The sequence below is a fragment of the Hylobates moloch genome, unplaced genomic scaffold (genome assembly GCF_009828535.3).
Source record: "Hylobates moloch isolate HMO894 unplaced genomic scaffold, HMol_V3 SCAFFOLD_4, whole genome shotgun sequence".
NCBI classification, from domain to species: domain Eukaryota; kingdom Metazoa; phylum Chordata; class Mammalia; order Primates; family Hylobatidae; genus Hylobates; species Hylobates moloch.
In genome coordinates, this window is record NW_026652279.1 from 166,328,639 (window position 1) to 166,343,156 (window position 14,518).

At 36.0% G+C, this 14,518-nt stretch overlaps 1 long non-coding RNA gene across 1 annotated transcript in view; it reads right to left on the minus strand.

Annotated features, from left to right (window-relative positions):
• Positions 1 to 1,775: 1,775 nt before the first annotated feature.
• Positions 1,776 to 14,518, minus strand: part of LOC131383181 (uncharacterized) — a 49,375-nt gene continuing 36,632 nt past the window's right edge. The window contains exons 2-3 of the long non-coding RNA XR_009212996.1: positions 2,646 to 2,713; positions 1,776 to 1,875 (exon numbers count right to left, since the gene is read on the minus strand). This is a non-coding gene — a long non-coding RNA (uncharacterized LOC131383181). The remainder of the gene's footprint in view (positions 1,876 to 2,645; positions 2,714 to 14,518) is intronic.

Consider the following 14,518-nt stretch of genomic DNA (forward strand, 5'->3'; position numbering starts at 1 on the left):
AAAAGTATCATTTGCCATTTTAATGTAATGAGGTTAGGGGGAAGAAGAGAAAACTACTATTAAAAGCAGACCTCATCAGACTACAATAAAATATAAACTACTAAAAGTCTGACTATCTGATAACCAAAGGCGTAAAATAATCTTTTAACATTTTCACTTTGTTTACATAGACATGAAAGTGTTTTAAAACCAAACTACCATGCAGGGCTGATGCTCATACATGTGCTGGAGTATGTTCTGATTCGTCAGTCTCCCATGATATTTGGTTGGTACTTATTCCTGTTCCAGGTGTTAAATGCCTGGAATAGCATTCCTGCTTTGAAATATTTTTCGAAGTGTAAGAAACGAAACAACAAATAGGGTCTTGTTATCCCACTTCTTCCCCCCAGCTCCCCCTTCCTCACGCAGTTCATACCACATGCCACTCTCCTGGACTACTGGAAATGCCTGGGACCTTGCCTCCCCACCCCACCCTGGGCTCATCCCATCATCCCCCATGCTGCAACCTGAGAGAGAGTTGCAAGTTGCAAATCTCATCTTGTCACCACCACTCTCCACACTAAATCCCTCTAATGCTTCCCCCATTCTTTTTGGACAAATTCCTTCTGGTTGCATTGTCACGTGGTTGGCTTCTTTAGCATCACTTCACACTGTTGTCACCTGCCTTCTACTCACTCAGGAACTTCCCTCCCTCGAAGAAGTTCTTCTCCCCCGGCTCCAGGGCTTTCCCACTGAGGGTTGTATCTCCCCCATATGCCCAGGTGGTCATCTCATCCCAAGATGTCTTTCAGCCCCATCAACAATTATTTGGAAAGGCTTCCTTGATCTCCCAATTTAAACCAGTTCTCTTGATGTAGGTGTCTTTCCTTCAGAATAATTATTTACATTTGAATCAAGTATATATTAATTAATGTAATTATTTCACTATTATCATTTTCCCACATAGGATTGTAAGCTCTATGTGAGCAGGGTTCTTGAAACCTGTAAATAGTTTTGATCATCACCGTAAACTCAAAGCCTAGGACAGTGATTGCATAGGATAAATACTTAATAGGTTGTATCAAATAACAAATGGTTGCCCTTCTGTAAGCAGAGTAACCTCTGCTTATAAGTTTTGTAACCTCTTAATTAATTACATTTTTCATTATAAGTGCTGACTCTTGTTACAAACACATTTTAAGTTGTGACATTGTTGGTTGATTTATTCAGTTAAATGTATTAATTCTGAAATTTATTTAAAAATCAGAAAAGTGATGATAATATTTATAAATAACCAATGAGTCATAAAGACAGAGTGGTATCAAGGGAATATCCCTCCCTGCAAAAAAAACAAGCAAACAAATAAAGCCATATTTATCAGGTTTTCTATAAAGAGGTTTGTATTTAAATCTAATTTTAAATTATGATAATGATACATTTTGAAGTGTTAAACAGAAATCCCAATATAGGTGGTATTTTCAATGGCCCTCAACTACAAAATTTAATTTTAGAGATGGCTAACCATCTATGAAGTGTTATTGGATGAGCATGGTAACAATATTATGAAATAGAGTTTTTCTCACTTAAAATCCCAAAAGGAGCCCTGAACAAGTCATTTTAGAAACAAAACAAAACAAAATACTGAATAATATTTTCACAAGTTAAATTCGATATTAAGTATAAATGAAAACCTTCAAACATGTAATATATTAAAGTAACTGTTATTTAAGCATTACCAATAAAATTTCAAAATTATTCTTACTTTAGGTTTTAGAACAATTAAGTAAAAGAGATCAGCCAGGAGTTCTGTGTAACTTTGTGTAAGTTAAATTTCATCTGTGGTTTCCATGTCCAAAATAGAAATTTGAAAGATCCAACAGACCTGAAGACACACACCTTTAAATGGAAAAATTGTTGCTATTTGTTTAATATTTGGTAAGATTTCAAAGTATTGTTTTTATTACTTCTAAGTAGGAAAGATTCCAACCAAACTTTGAAATGTCCTTTGCCCTCATATATGAAAATGTGCACGCAGGAGCATTCATGAAGAGGAGAGAAATGCTCGATGCTCTAATTAGAGCTGGCACCAAACCTGGTGTAGGCAGCTGCTGTGAGCTTTGTCATTACAATTTTGAGATGACATATGATTTGGGAAATGTTGGGAGCGTTAGAAGGCTGCCCCATCTAGGCGCCATCATGCTCAGCTCCAGACACTACCCCACCAAAATAACATCACATAATACCACATAAAATTATTCAGATGTGTCCAACCTCTTCCATCAGTTGGTTACTCCATACAACCTCTATAGATTCTCTGGCACCTGATCAATTTTGAGACACTATTTGTCAATCTAAAGTGGTCAAGAACATTATGGCTACAATCCTTGCTGTTCAGTTACTTTTCTTGTATTCAGACAATTTTTCAAAAGAATGAACTCTCTTAAAAGGTTATGTTTTATAAAAAGTCACTTGAAAGTGGGATAAAATTTTCTATCTCAAAACGTTCCTCTGCAATTATAAGTAGCAAAACACGAAGAGACACAGGTCTTTATACTGACCTTAGACTCATTCTGTTTAGATAACTGTATCACAGAAGTATTCGATCAACAAAGGTTCAAATCATTTCTTCACTAAGTTTCACCCTTCCATCAAAATCCAACACTCACCTCTCAAAGTCAGCAGGAGATTTCAGTGTAAGCAGAGCAATGATTTCTGTGCCTACAGGTTTTCTTTCCTAAGAGAAGAAAAAATGGTAACTATTAATCAACAGAAAATCCAACACCAGTGGAACAAATGTGTGCTTGCTAAAGCAGTATTTTCAGAACCCACATTGAATCTTCAGCATGGAAACAAAGTGCCTGTGCCTAGAGGCTCCTCCAGACCTTTTGCATTCCTAGAATCTTATGGAGCTATAATCTCTTTTCCATAAATCTCAATTCCAGAAGGTCTTTATTCTTGAAATTATGTTACAATCTCTTTAAAACCAGATTTGGAGAGATGGTATGTGGAAATGTTTCAATGAATCCTTGGCTATCTTTACGTTTGTTATGAATGTTCCCTATCTTTGATATTTAATACACAAATGGAATTTATTTCTACACACTTGGCTGGCTTAAGTCTGGGCAGAAATATTACAAGTGTGAGCTTAAGGGAACTATTGCGTTAAAAATGTTATTTGTAACATTTTTGTGTAGACTCTCATGAAGAGGATGTGTAGTCTATTTGTGGGAGAAGAAGATGGTGAATCTATGCATAAATCAATAAGTAGAGGGATACAGAAATGGCTAGATGCTCACTAAGGCACTGCTCATCTTGGGAGGAAGTAGCAACAAATTAAATTACTAGCCACTTGCAAGTGATTTATACACTGAAATATTATATACCCATTTAAAGAAATGAATGAATCTGTATACAATGATATGAAACAAATACATATAGGCCCAGAGAGAGACCTGCCCATATGTTGCATCAGCATAGACAAGCATTTAACACAATATACATCACTACTTAATTTCAGACAGTAAGATAATATTAGAATCTATTAGTAATATTCAAATTTGTTTTTAAGAGTATATTATAACCATTTAAAAATAATGAAGGAAAAAAGAGGAACGTGCTATGTCAAGGACAGCTTGTATCTTATACAAGCACAGACCAGGGGAACAGGGCATCTAAAAAGTCAAGGTAGCAGGTGGGAGGGAGAGCCCTAGACACAAGAAAAGAAAGAGACTCGTCCACTGAAGTTTCACTTGACCTGGTCTTGCTGCATTTATAATGTACAATTGGACAATGTAGTTAAAATATTCCCTTAAAATGAGAAGATACAACGTTCATAATACATAAAAGATCAAGTCTACTACCATGTGTTAGCTGATTGGCAAACGACACTGCCAAAAGTAAAAATAAAAATAATGGATAATAACAGTAATAATAATGTGTTTTTTTTTCCTCACTCAAACTGGCTTCCAGTCATTGAAAAATATTCTGTTTGTCTTTGGTGTTGGTAACAAAATACTCATATTTTCTGAATAATTATCTTTTTTATAATATTTCTTATGTTTTTCTTCAACATTTAATGTTTTTATTCTTTTCTTAAGGGAAAATGACTGTGGACTTTAAAAGTCAAGAACTTCAGATAAATATCTATTTTTTAAATCTCAGTTTTAATCATATCTTTTCACTTTTTTTTGACTGCTGGCATTTATATTTGCTTTTTGCCTAGAATAATTGCTTCTTATTTAAAACCCTCTGAATTTCTATATTGAAATATTGGATTACTGCTCACAATGAGGGTTTGGAATTTTCTTCAAGATGCACATTTTTCTTTCTTTAACCTTTAAGGAAACGAGTTGAAGCACGTCATGGTATGTATTTCTACAGCAACCACTTTGCTTCTGCAATTTCAGACACTTTACACTGTCTTTCAAGAATAAATATCATTTGAGAAAGAGTGGCGGGGGTAGCACATCTCTCCAGCCTCAAACTATTCCTTCCTCAGGGCAGAATTTCCCCTTGACGCTCTCTTGTCAGCGTCACCTTCTTCTTGTCTTAACTCATCAACATTTCAGCCAAATTACTGTGCTGCTAAGTCACTGGGAAGATCAGGACCCCACACCAAGATGATCATCTTAGAAATGCACAAAACCCTACAATGGGTAAAGAGAGATCAAATATTTCAGATAGAAAAGTGGGATGTTTGTCTAGATAGGTGGCCTAAATGTCTACTCTGATCAGGAAAACTACCTTAAGCAGAATGAATCAAAATAATGCCTTAATAATGAATCAGAAAGTGAATGCCAAGGTATGTGCCTTTAGTCAATTTGAGTGTAGCAAATGAAATATGACTTAAAACAAGGTCAATCTTGAATACAAAATATGGACTTTCTGAACACATACAAATGTTTCCATAAATATATAAAATGTATTTGTATTTCATAGAAAACTAAGGTACAATTTAAACTACATTTGTTTTTGCAAACTCCTAAATTTCATTATCTGCCATTCATTAAGAAAAGGAGGCGAAAGAAAAAACAACTTTAAACACTAATGTATAATTTCAATTTTGTTTTAGGCAACTGTGGAAATGGCACTCTTTTTTGCATATTTGTGTAACACAATAAATGTGTAGCCCACAGCCAAGGGGATTGCATAAATTTCCCCCTGGCATAGCTACTATTTCCAATCCAATCATGCTCAAGAGAATATTTTATCTGTTTTGTATATATATATACATACACACACACACACACACACACACACACACATCTTCAACATTTGTTAACATTAACATTCATTTTGTTTCCTGTTATGAATGTGTATATGTGCTTTTATTTAATAATGTTAGTTAACATTTCCTTTTTCTGTAAATAATGATAGTATAATTTGAAAAGTCTGGCTCAATTCCCAGACTTAGGTCAAGCTAATATACGAATATATTTAGTCCAGTTTACTGTTTTATTGGACTTTGATGTTGAGCTATATTTTTTGAAAGAGTATTTTTATATTGCAAGTTCCAAAAAAGATCCTAAAAAAGACAAAGCCTTGTTTTCTTTTTATCTTTAACTGTAATAAGAAGTTGAATCTAATTTCGAAACTCCCACGATTTGCAGCACATATATTTTGGATTATGTGGGAGGCTAAAATTATATTGAGCATGAGGAATTGTTTCTATCTTATTTTCTGGCATAAAGTCATGTTTTTCTTTATTGTTTTTGTATGTCTCAGAACTTCAGAAAAAGGAAAAGCATGCATCCAAAATTGAAGAAAAAGTAATTATAAATTTACAACGTCACAAGTGAACCCAACCTACTTCTTGTAATATTTTTGGTTTGGATATATTGCTAAATAGCATCATCATTCTCTTAGACATGAGGTTGAAAATTTCTGGGTTACTGCTGACTTCTTTCTTCCTCTTACTTTTTTAAGTCCTTTTGTTTATTTTTATTATTTCTGCTATCACAGACCCTACTCATTTTTGTCCCTCTGTAACTATTATCTAAATACATTTAAGAGATTCCTAATTGTCTTTTATAATTTACTTTCTTTCCTCTCCAAGCTGTCATTAATTTTGAAGCCAAAACAATCTCAATCAAAATATTTACTTCATTTTAATGATTTCTCATTGTCTAGTGTGTTGAGTTTCAGGAAGAATGCCAGGGTCCTCTCTGTTCTGGCTATACCTTAAAATTACTTCAGTGACTTTTAAATACACCAGTCTCTGGACCATAACCTCGAGACTCTGATTCATTATGCAAGGGTGGACATGGGTCTTTGAATTTCTGACAAATGTTATTGTGTTTTAATTGTGCTAATAAAACGCTGCACTGGCAACCTAATAAAGTAGCCTTCTAATAACAGGTACTCAATAAATATTTGTGGAACAAATGAATTATTGATTCTTTGTACGAATAGCTCGTTCTTAAGCAAACACCTGAACATCAACCTCTCCCACTCCACACCCTTTTTGAAATATTTTCATAAAACTTCCTACTGTGTGAAAGTATCTTGTGTGTGTGGATTTTTACTGTCTGCATCACTACATGGAATGTGAGATCCCTGAGAGTGGAGACTTTGTTTATTTTGTTCACCACAGTGTCTCAGTGCCTGCAATAGCACCTGGTAAATCATAGAGTCTTCTGAAATACTTTCTGAATGGATAAATGAGTGCTAGGAAAAGTGTGAACGTGGTAGATAAAGGAGAAGTCACCACTAGAACACTAAGTTCCTGACATACAGTTTCAAGGTCCAGCAACATAGTTTCTATGAACTAGCTGCGTTTAATGTTATCTAGATCAACCACACAGATTAGCAAGTCTTGTAACTAAGCATTGGGCAGAGTAGTGCTCTGAGATTTAGCACCTCAGTCTTTTAGGTCCCTAAAGACCCCAGATTGGTTCCAGAGATGGACTGTCAAATAGGAGGACTTTCTGCAGTAATGGAAATGGTCTATGTCTGTTGAGTCCAACATGGTAGCCAAGTGTGTGTGGTTATTGAGTACTTGAAATATGGCTAGTGGCACTGAGGAACTAAAGTTTTAATTTTAATTAATTTAAATAGCCTTAGGTTGCTAGGGGTTACCATATTGGACAGTGCAGTTCTAGAATTATTCTTCTCTCCTCATATTCAAAATTATCTTGTGATGCTATCATAACTGAAAGATTAGCCAGGGACCTGTCATGGCTATGGCAGTCATGTCCTGTGAAAAACTCCATTAATGATCTCCACGTTTTGTGACGTGTAGAGCAAAATCTCAGTCTCCCTGAGTAAGGCCCGCTCCATGTGGATACCTGGCTTTCTCCCTTGTCTACCTCCCTCAGTGGAGAGTCCACCTGCTGACAGTGCGCTCCTTAGGTGTCTGTCTCTGGCTGCCCTGTGCCATCTGCGCAGAATCATGCATGAGCTCCACTGTGGGAAGTCTCTAGAGATGAACTGAGCTTACCCCACACCAACTGAAAGAGTCTATCTTAGTCCTGAAGGTCTCAAGTCATCCTCATGTCCCCATGAATGTGAATGGAAGCTGGGCCTGCTCAGAGAATCATCAGGGCTCTTTATTGTGGCCTGGAGCTAACTGCCAAGGAATGCCTAGGAACACACTTAGTAAGAGTGTTGCCCTCAGGCCAGATCAGACTTGAACCTGTGGAGAAATCCCCTAGGTATGTCTGCAATTGCTCATTTGGATGCTATAAACTTGAAGTTATGAAAAATACAAAGACTTACATTATCCAGTCTCTCCTGAGAAAATATGTAGGTTTAATCATTCCTGAATTTTCCTTAGTTCACACAGATATATATCCTAAAAATTTGCATTGGTAGGTGTGTCAAGTTATCATTTTAAAAACATAGAAACCTGAACAAGATATATCACTCCAGTCTAGAATGTCTATATGCAGAGTATCCACAAAAGAACCAAACTTCAACATTCTTTCATGTCTATATGCCTTCCACATTCTTTGTCTTCAACATTCTTTCATGTCTAGAATGTCTATATGCAGAGTATCCACAAAAGACCCAAACTTCTTTCATTTAAAGAACCAAACTTCTTTAAATAAAGATGATTAGCAATAATTTAATATTTTACCATTTACAAAGAGTTTAACTACAACAATATACATCTTGAGTTAATTTCCCATGAATAACATTTTCATTTCTTAAAATTTGCTGAATGGAAAGCCAGAAAGTAGAGTGAAGCAAGAAATGTGTGTGTGAGTAGTCATTGGATATACACATAATAGTAAGCAAGTTTATCAGCTCCTGCATGGCAGTGTTCTGATTATCTTTTGCTGCATAAGAACTACACCCCAAATTAGTGGCTTAAAGTAAAAGCTTCCTATTGTATATGATGATTCTGTTGGTCCAGGATTTTGAAAGGGCATGGCAGGAGGTCTCATCTCTGCTTCACAATGCCTATGATTTAGCTGGGAGGACCCAAAAGGCTGGAAAAGCTGATGGGTGCTGATTCTCTCCAGCTTTTCAGGTTGGTAGCTTGAGGTTTCTTACAGCATGGTGGCCTCAGTGCAATCTGACATTTGCATGGCAGCACAGAGCTCCCAGAGTGAATGTTCCTAGAGACAGGAAGTGGAACGTGTCAGAGTTGGAAGCCCGAGCCTAGTATATGGTTCAGCTTTACTTCTGCCATATTCTGTCAGTCAAAGGAGAACCTAGCCAAGAATCACTGATGTTAATGAGGAGGAGACATAGGCCCTCACCTCTCCCTGGGAGGAGGATCAAAGAGTTTGAATCTTTAATCCACAGCAGGCAGACAGCTTTCCATTGTTATAAACCACCTCCCCCTCACTCCATCTGCCTGTGCTAATTGTTTGCTCACAGGAATTTGTTTAGCACTGTGTAGAATTGGGATAACTTTGTGCTTGTTTTGCAGTTAAAAGGGAGAGGCGCTAGGTTGGAAATGTTTAAAAAGCAAAGGTTTGAGAGCCAGTAAGACCTGGAGTGAACTCTCCTGTCAGCTATTTACCAACTGAATGACTGAGCAATTTATAAAAAAAATGCAAACCTCAATATCCTCATCTATAAACATAAAAAAAAAATTAAGACGTATTTGGCTGAATAGTTAAGATTAAAAATATGAAAGTGCTAAACGATACATGTTATATGCTCCATTGATGTTGCTTATTCTTTCTCCCTTCTGCAGGGTATAAAGGAATCTGAACGCGACTGATATTTTCTTTAATTTTTAGATCCAGATATATATTGGGTAAAATCTACTTCATAGGTTTTCAAAGGAACATTCTTCTGAGCAAATCTGAAAACTCTCTAAACTCCATTGGTATGTTACTCTTTATATGAATTTAAATTGTTCTAGAAGTTAGATAAAACTGTGGTAAAGCTACATAATACTTTTGACATATTTTCAAGAGTAGACAAACTTCAATTAATTTGTAAGATATAGGAATAAATTTTTTCCAGTTAAAATGTACCTCTTGGTTTCTGGAGTGTTAATAACCATTCACACTTACAGTTCAAACAATGCAACCTTGTAAAACATATATAACTTATGAAGAGATAGATATCTCTTTTTATAAAGCAAACAAGTAAATTATTTCCCTCAATCCATGATTTATTTTTGTAAAGTGGGAATTTAAGGCAGTAGTTTTGCTTTCAAGTGAAAACCTGGATCAACTTTTAAATATCTATAGGCGCAAACCCAAGCTAGGTCTCACACAGCTCCTCACTTAATAATCTGTTAACGTTTAATTCTTTTCCTTTTTTTTTTTTTTTTTCTGGAGACAGGGTCTCACTATGCTGCCCAGGCTGGAGTGCAGTAGCGCCTCGGCCTCCCAAAGTGTTAGGATTACAGGTGTCAGCCACCATACCCAGCCCGTTAATGTTTAATCCCCTAGAAGGTGATCTTTTTTTTTTTTTTTTTTTTTTTTTTTTAAAGAGACAAATTGCAGCTCCTTCTCTGGGCTTTTCTAAACTATAGCAGATAACTTAAAATCTGACATGCCAAGATATAGCCTTGTCTTAGTTTTCTATCACTGCTATAACAAATTAGCACAAATTTAGTGGTGAAAAAACACACACATTCATTATTTCATAGTTCTCATCAGGCTGACAGACATCTTACATGGCTAAAAGCAAGGAACGGGCAGGGCTGCATGCCTTCTGGAGGCTCCAGGGCCGAGTCCATTCTCTTGCCTGCCCCAGCTTCTGGAGGCCTCCTGCATGCCTTGGCTCGTGGCCTGTCCTCTCTCTTTAGAGCCAGCAATGTTGCTTCTCTGACCACTCTTCTTCCAGCACCCCCCTCTCTGAGCACAGCAGGGAGAACTTCACTAATTATAAAGATGCCTGTGATTACCTTGGACCCACCAGGATAAGCGAGGTCACTCTCCACCTCCAGGTCCTTAACATTAATCAAATCTTATGAAGTCCCTTTGTTACACAAGACTCCACAGGTTTTCAGGATGAAGAACTGGACATCTTTGCGAGGGTGGAGCAAAGAAGTTTCTGCCTACCACAGCCCTTGATAGCATAATTAAAACATTGATTTTCATAAGGTTTTCCTAAACTGAATTTTATTTTGCCTCAAAGGTGCAGATGGTCAGTCTTTGAGTGCCAAGTTTAGATGCTCATCTTACTTTTAATTTCTGACCAAGATTGATGATTGCTTGAATATGTTGGCTACCCAAGTATTTTTATTTACTTTTATTAAAGAAGATAATTGTATTTCGATTAATAGATTCTCTTTAACAACAATACAAAAATTACAAATGTTAGCTGAGAGTGACACATATGAAATAAATTTTAAAAGTCTAATCAATGCCTGGTGGAATAATTTGAGAAGCAAAATAATTAGAAACAATTTTCATTGAAAGGCATGCAGTATGTTAATTTCTTCCACTTAGCCTTCAACAAAGCTAAGGATGTTGGAATGAAAACAAGCTTATTGTCTTCTAATGATGGCCATGCCTTGGAACGCTATTCCCTTCAGAGATTTGTCCCTGGTTTGTGGAATCACAATAAAATATTATGAAAATAATTGCGGGTAAACAGGGAGAAGCCAGACATGAAAAGAAGCGAGATCTTGGAGCATATATCTATTTGCGTGCTAGTCTTGTTAGCTGTAAATAGACATGAACATGAAATGTGGGAAAAGCAGAATAATTTTTCCAAGTGCATATTTTTTATCAAATCAATCCTTACTTTAAAAATTAGTGTAAAATTAAGAAGACAGCAGACATCAGTATGTTTCAGCATATATATAAGCAGAAGTAGGGAAGGCATCTACATTTTCTACAGGTAGGAGAGAGTTACCATCTCATTAGATAGTCAAGCACTATACCATAGGGTTCAATAATATTTGTGCTAGGCAAAACTAAATTCAAAGTAGCTGGAGGGCAGAATTTTCCTTATGTTCTTATCATCATCCACGCTTTCTTAACCACCTAGGTGTGTACCATTAGTTCCTGGCCGCATTTTCTCCTCTTCAACTTACAAATTTTTCCTGTATTAAAACTAATTCTGCTCTGTCATATTTTATTGGGGCCTTATTTTCTAATAATGACAATGAGTGTAAAAGAAATTCACATTATCCAGTCCTATTTTATGTATTTCAAGTATTCACCAAATCCACAAAAATGTAAGGCCCAAAAATAATGTACCAGTGGTGAAAATTTTAAACATTTCTGACACATAGATGAAGGGGATATATATTTTATGAAGTAATGAGCTTATTATAAGGGACCAAGTTTGATACTTTCTCTGCCTTCACATCATTGTGAGAGTCTACAGATTTTACAAACTCAAGGTTATAAACTACTTTCCAATTATGGTTTCCCTACTCTGAAATAATTAAAGTAGATTCAAATGGTCTTTTTGGTAGCATTCCTTCTTTCTGTCATAGCACTAATAAAAGCCCTAAATTTGTCAAGAAAAAGAAAATGGTATCAAGCTGAATTTTGTGATGTGTGGGGAACCAACTGAAGGATATTTTTCTTGTAATTGTTTAATTTACTTTCATCATATTTCTAAACATTCCGAAGCAATATTTAATCTTCTGACAGTTGTGTTTTCTCAGTGTCTATTGAATGCAAAGAGAATCACTCTATGTCTTTTTTTATTCCATATTGAGGGCTATTTTTAGTTTTTTTTATTTCTTGGATGATTTCTTATTGGCTCTTACAATAAGTTCCAGCTACTGGATTTTTACTTGGTTAATCTTCCTAACCAAAATTTGATCTACTTTTTTTTGTCCCCAGGCTGGACATGTTTCTTTACTGGATTAATCATCTTGCTCATTGGAATTTTTTTTTTTTTTGCAAGAAGAGACTAGAGTTATATTCTTGTTATATCTCTAATCAGAATAAACTATCAAGATTAAAAATAATTGCTTAAAGAATAACAAACATAATTTCTAATATATAGCATAGCAGGTATCTTTGTTATATGTTAAGCACTGTCCTCATGTAAAATGCTATTATTTTCCACTTTTGGGGAAACTGGAATTTCTCTGTGTAGCCATGCTGGCAACTTGTCTCGGTTTCCTTTTTTTTTTTTTTTTTTTTTTTTACCCCCATGGCTCATAATTTTAAAATGCCTTTGATACCATGCCTTTTTTATCATTCTCATTTTTAAGCCAACTAACAAAATGCCAAACAACACATTCATTAATATTATCTACTATTTATTACATATTTATAAATTATAGAAGCTAGACTGGTAAAAGCACAATTATTTTAGAAATCCTACATATATAAAATAAAGCAGTTCACCCATGTCTACTCAACCAAAATATTCTATTTTTATTTATTTGTTTATTTTAAATTATTTTGAGACAGAGTCTTGCTCTGTTGTCCAGGCGGGAGTGCAGTGGTGCCATCTGGGCTCACTGCAACCTCTGCCTCCTGGGTTCAAGTGATTCTCCTGCCTCAGCCTCCCAAGCAGCTGAGACTACAGGCACGCACCACCACGACTAGCTATTTTTTTTTTTTCTTTTCTTTTCTTTCTTTTTTTTTTGACGGAGTCATGCTCTGTGGCCCAGGCTGGAGTGCAGTGACAGGATCTCTGCTCACTGCAAGCTCCGCCTCCCGGGTTCACGCCATTCTCCTGCCTCAGCCTCCCAAGTAGCTGGGACTACAGGCGCCCGCAACCAAGCCTGGCTAATTTTTTGTGTTTTTAGTAGAGACGGGGTTTCATCGTGTTAGCCAGGATGGTCTTGATCTCCTGACCTTGTGATCCATCCGCCTCTACCTCCCAAAATGCTGGGATTACAGGCGTGAGCCACTGTGCCCCACCAATTTTTTTGTATTCTTAGTAGAGACAGGGTTTCACCATGTTTGCCTGGCTGGTCTCCAACTCCTGACCTCAGGTGATCCGTCCCCCTCAGCCTTCCGAAGTGCTGAGATTACAGATGTGAGCCACTGCACCTGGCCATTCAATTTTTAAAATACTGTTTGATAATTGAGTTAAAGCCATTATACAGAGAATAATATTGGTCAAACCAAATGTGTGGCAAATGCACTTTATATTGATCAAAGTGAAGGATATAAGAGTGGAATAAATGGTATAAAATTTGGACTAAGAACCAGTTCCAGGAAAAATAACATATTAGCACAGATTTGATATGAAATTTACCTAGATGATACCAAGAGGGCTTCTAGGAAATATTCATCGTTTCATATAAAAAAATAAATTGATGGGCTGAGAATTTCAAATAAGTGTTTGCTACTTACTTGAAAATAAGAAAGGGAGTGCTATTTGTCTAGAAAGTAGGTTATATTACACGATAAGTCATTTAAAAACATTTCATGGTAGGCTCCTACAGATGTATCATGAACATGAATCAAAGATTTTTCTTGATTAATAAGAGAAACAATAAGATGTTACAACAGATTCAAAGGCAAAGTTAAAATCATCTATAGGTAAAACTGGTCGATTCACAGAGCAATAATCCATAGCATTTTCACTGGACACAATCCCTTTGCATTTTTCTAGAAGAAAGTCAATTGCATTTATATCATATTTTTAAAATTTCACAAAGTTGCAAAATAGCTCAAGGATGATGAAAGGCAGAGAAATCTTGGAAGACTCTGCTAGTCAGGTGATTTAGTAATCTTTACAGCTCATTTCATAGCCTTTCACAACTTTTTCCGGCATTCACTATCACACTCCATTCTCTTTCCACACCAAAGTAAGTGGAATTATTTAACCCTACCTAAGATCTCATAAAATACTAATATAACTTAAGATCCCCTCAAAAAAATACCCTGTGGTCAGCACAGGGGGAAAGGCCCCTTGATAGGGAAAAGGAATCTTCCCAACACTCACACAGGGAAGGAACAAGAAGACCATTTCATCGTGAGGTTTAGAGCTTTGGAAAGGCTATGCACGGGTTATTTAAGTATGGTATAGGCAATCCATTTCATGAGGAATAAAGAATGAGGCACCACAGTTAATTTTTTCTTGCCATTTTGATATTTTTGTTTTTACTGTAACTAAATGACTCAAAGTATAGTCCGATCCAGAGAGAGAAGCCACCGTTCATTTGGGCTTAATCTCAAAACACAGATGTGTATATTTCAAT